At 36.3% G+C, this 4,587-nt stretch overlaps 1 long non-coding RNA gene across 1 annotated transcript in view; it reads right to left on the minus strand.

Moving 5' to 3' along the window:
• LOC107554214 (uncharacterized) overlaps positions 1 to 1,177 on the minus strand; it is a 4,400-nt gene extending 3,223 nt beyond the window's left edge. The window contains exon 1 of the long non-coding RNA XR_001605040.1: positions 1,121 to 1,177. This is a non-coding gene — a long non-coding RNA (uncharacterized lncRNA). The remainder of the gene's footprint in view (positions 1 to 1,120) is intronic.
• Between the last annotated feature and the right edge of the window lie 3,410 nt (positions 1,178 to 4,587).

A 4,587-nucleotide genomic window follows, 5' to 3' on the forward strand; every position in this document is an offset into this window, starting at 1 on the left:
AAGAATTCTCTTCTGCTCACCAAGGCTGCATTTATTTGATCCAAAGTACAGCAAAAACAGTAAAATGTTGAAATATTTTTACTATTTAAAATTGCTTTATATTTTAATAGATTTTAAAATGTAATTTATTGCTGTGATCAAAGCTAAATTTCCAGCATCATTACTCCAGTCTTCAGTGTCACATGATCCTTCATAAATCATTCTGATATGCTGATTTGCTGATTATCAATATTTAAAACCGTTGAGTAATTTTTTTTTCAGGATTCTTTGATGAATAGAAAGATCCAAAGATCAGCATTTATCTGAAATAAAAAGCTTTTGTAACATTATACACTATTCCATTCAGTATCATTTTTATAAATTTTTTGGGAAAGAAATTATAGAAATTAATACTTTTATTTAGCAAGGATGCTTAAAATTGATCAAAAGTGATGATAAAGGCATTTATAATGTTACAAAAGATTTCTATTTCAAATAAATAGTGTTCATATCGATATCGGAATTATATGAAGAATATGAAGAAATATATCGTGATATCAATTTTGGCCATATCGTCCAGCCCTAAGTTATATTAAAAATGGTCCTGGCTATTCCAAACTCAGTCATTGCAGTCAGCGGGTGTTGCAGTTGATCAGCCCACAAGTTGTCAAATAAAGTGTGCGCATTTATAATGTAAACGTGTTTCACACGGCTCCGGGGGGTGAATAAAGGTGTCCTGTAGCGACATTTTTTTTGGATATTTTTCTTACAAAAACGCATGGCTTCACTACAGAAGGCTTTTATTCACCCCCCGGAGCCGCGTGAAACACGTTTTATTATGGATGCACGCGCTTTATTTGACGACTTGTGGACTGTTCAACTGCAACACCCGCTGACTGCAATGATGGAGCTTGGAATAGCCAGGACCATTTTTAATATAACTCTGACTGGATTCGTCTGAAAGAAGAAAGTCATATACACCTAGGATGCCTCGAGGGTGAGTAAAACACAAGCTAATTACCATTTTTGGGTGAACTAACCCTTTAAGATACCAGAATTCACATTTTTAGATTTTACAGATGTATGATGATATATTGTGAAAGAGGCATATAAAGTTATTTAATAAGCTTTCTCAGATTACCTGTGTCTCCTATATCTCTGTCAGCAGCTCCCATTAGAAATGTTCTTGGAACTTCCCCTCTGTTTTAGAGGATTTTTCTGACGCTCCTGAAATCACAGTACAATTTTTATCGATATTTGTTTACAAGCTTACTTCCATTTGACAAAATACCAGCAAAACATTTACAAAGCTATCAAAACCGCTCATCTACACACAAGATGTGATTAAAAGCCCAAACTTTCATTAATAACAGCTCAACTCTATTGGTTAACGGTTGTGATGCTAACGGTCTTTTTCCGAAGACACTAAACCGTTTCCGTAAAGTAAATAGTGACCAGAAACGTGTCAGTTAAAAGTAAGAAATGTCAGGAAGAGTTGTATGTATTATTTGTCTGATTTTAGTGACTACACTTACCTAAAGCAGTGAAAACAGTGAAATACTTGTCAGCGGAGTTGGCGCCCCGTTTCCACTGCAACTCCCTCCGCTCCAGTTTGAATGCGACTGGAATGTTCATCGCGCGCGACGCGTCAGTGACCAGCGTTTACAGAAATAGCACAAAGTCAGATAGAATGGCATGAAACTTGATCACGTATTGTTTAAGTGTATAGTAGACCTACCTCAAACTGTAAATTCATTGAGAATATATATGCAGTATTGCAAAACATTGTTTGAAGTCATATATATATATATATACATAGGGCCAATTTGTGGGTGGGACGGGTGAGACATGTCCCCACCACTTTTTGCCAGGGTCGATATTGTCCCCACCACTATTTGAAAGTAATTGAAAAATATATTGTGGAAGGTAGGCTATGTATTAAACGGAAAACAAGATCAACAAACCATTCTTCATAATCCAATTAGGGTGATAAAAACAAAACATTTGACTCCTTACGCATGCATAACTCGTTCAGTGCAATAACGACGTGATTTGCAGCTGTCGCACTTTTCGTAATGCCATTATAGCATTTTTATTTTAAAAATGGAGAGCTTCCTTGTGCTATAGGCCTGCCCTCTACTAAAGATTTTTCTAGTCAACTAGTCGCACGTTATATTAAATTGATTAATATAATAATATATTAATTATTAAATATATCATTTATAAGAGCCATACTTCAATATAGGCTATAGGCAGACGTATTAGGCGCTCACGCTCGCGCATAAAGCAATTGCCTCAAAGCACCGGCAAAGTGATTATGAGCGTATCGGGGTAACAGAAGACATTTTAATTATTTATTAATAAACTAGTGCTTTCTGAGTCAGTGTCTGGTGCAAAGATGAGGTTGCCGAATGCTGACTCGCCATCTCCACATGGACGTGCCTTTAATAGAAATGCACCTTTCATACGGACTACAAAATTAAAGAATATTACAAAATCGAGTGGGCGAGTTTTCCTTATATTTATTTTATTATTCATATAAAAATTATAATGACCTGTTTTGGTTATATTTACTATTAATTGCAGAAAGTGCGCTCAGCAAAAATGAGGCGAATATTGATGGTTTTCACGCTTGAGTCAAGTAAAAGACCGCTTCTTAAACCAGAGACGTTTTTTTCGAGTTAAAAAGTCATAATTGAGAGATATAAACTCGCAATTGCGAGAAAAAAAAGTCAGAATTGTGAGATAAAAAGTCGCAATTACCTTTTTTTTATTCAGTGGCGGAAACGGGCTTCCAGGCTCTCTCTCTCTCTTTTTTTTATTCCTCAGTGTTTGCTACACGTTCTGTAATTTATTAGTAATTATATAGCCTAATACAGCGTGTAGGCCTATGCCATGCCTCATCTTATTCGTTTTTGTTAATAACATTTTGTAAGCTAGTTTGTCATTGAATACTGTTTTATTGTTGTTGTGCATTTTAATTATATGAATCCATCTTTTTTTTGTCTTAAAAGGTGAAAGGTGTATCGATGTAAGCTAAACAGACAATATATTTTATTGTAAAACCTGACAAGATCGTGAAATCGAAAGTGAAAGCATCTGAAGCACGGCTTATAACGTGTCAAAAGAGGAACTCCCGTTCACAAAATTCAAATCACAAATAATACTACTGATGAAAAAGAACGGGTTGAATGTTAACTACTTTCGTTTCCATATAACTATAAACTACCATAAAAGTTAATCAGCGTGCATTGATTAACAGCATGTTGTAGCGCAAAAAAAAAAACATGCTCCTGCATCCAACTGAGAAAGTTAATCGCAAAAGAGCGAGCAGTGGGAAGAATGAGTCTGGAGCCCTGACTTGCCCAGCTCCCTCTGTCAGTGATCTAGTACCCCCTCGGCACCTGTGTTCACAATTCTCTGGCGCCGCCCCTCTGGTACATCGATGTATTTTTGAAAAGCAAAAATTAAGTTTGTTCAACTCTAAACCCAGTCCCCAAGTAAATTAGCTTATTAAATGAAAAACTAGCAAAAAGCGGTGTCCCCACTAATTTTCAAAGCAAAGTTACGCCACTGTATATATATATATATATACTACTATAATATAATATAGCTTTAAAACCGTAAACCTATAGTGTAGAAATAACATTAGGCTGCATTGCAAAAACGCAATGATTAAAAATACATCATATGAGGCATGAATATAATTTCACATAAACACATAATTAAACACGCAGCATGAGCTTTATGCTCTATGCATTTTTTAAATATATTTTCAAAATATATTTCAATATATTTAACAGTGTTTCACATATATGTGACCTTTCTCCATTATTATTATTATTATTTATTTTTTAGAGAATCAAACAAATGTGAAGAAGAAACACATCTGTGCGTTCTTCAAAAGAATGTGGTGGGCTGTAAAATGTGCAACAAAACCAAGCGAAAAGCACAAAGTGGCTCCTCTTTATCCACAGCCCGACACATATTCAGCTGATCCTCAGCCAGATCCATCTGTCCTTGAACCAACGGCTCCGCAGGATCCGGCTGATCCTCAGCCAGATCAGTCCGTCCTTGAGTCGATGGCTCTGCAGGATCCAGTTGATCCTCGGCCGGATCAGTCCGTCCTTGAGTCGATGGCTCTGCAGGATCCAGCTGATCCTCGGCCTGATCAATCCGTTCTTGAGTTGTCCTTTCCAGGTGCTTCCAAGCATAGACGAATCGGAGATCAAACCCGTTTCAGAGCAGCCTGTTTCACTGATCCAACTCCTGGTGAGTCTTTTTCCACTTGTTAACCTTTTCTTGCTCCTCCACGGATTGTTTTAAACCTGTGTCTAGTTACCCTAGTAAGTCTGTGTGTTTATATGCGTATGTCTAATTCCATCTAAAATAATTCAAACGCAAATGATAAATCTAGTACTCCTGACCAAGTAGCATTTTCCTGATTGTGTATTTAAAGAATTATAGTTGTAAAGAAATTGAAAGAATCCTGCTGTTTTACTTTCACTTACAGTGCGTCTGAAATCTCATACTGAGTAGGTGCTACATTTGAATTTAAACCTACTTTGTATTCAATTTCAGATGCAGCGTTTGTCTCAGACATTGACC

The sequence above is a fragment of the Sinocyclocheilus grahami genome, unplaced genomic scaffold, assembly GCF_001515645.1.
Source record: "Sinocyclocheilus grahami isolate Dianchi unplaced genomic scaffold, SAMN03320097.WGS_v1.1 scaffold494.1, whole genome shotgun sequence".
NCBI classification, from domain to species: Eukaryota; Metazoa; Chordata; class Actinopteri; order Cypriniformes; family Cyprinidae; genus Sinocyclocheilus; species Sinocyclocheilus grahami.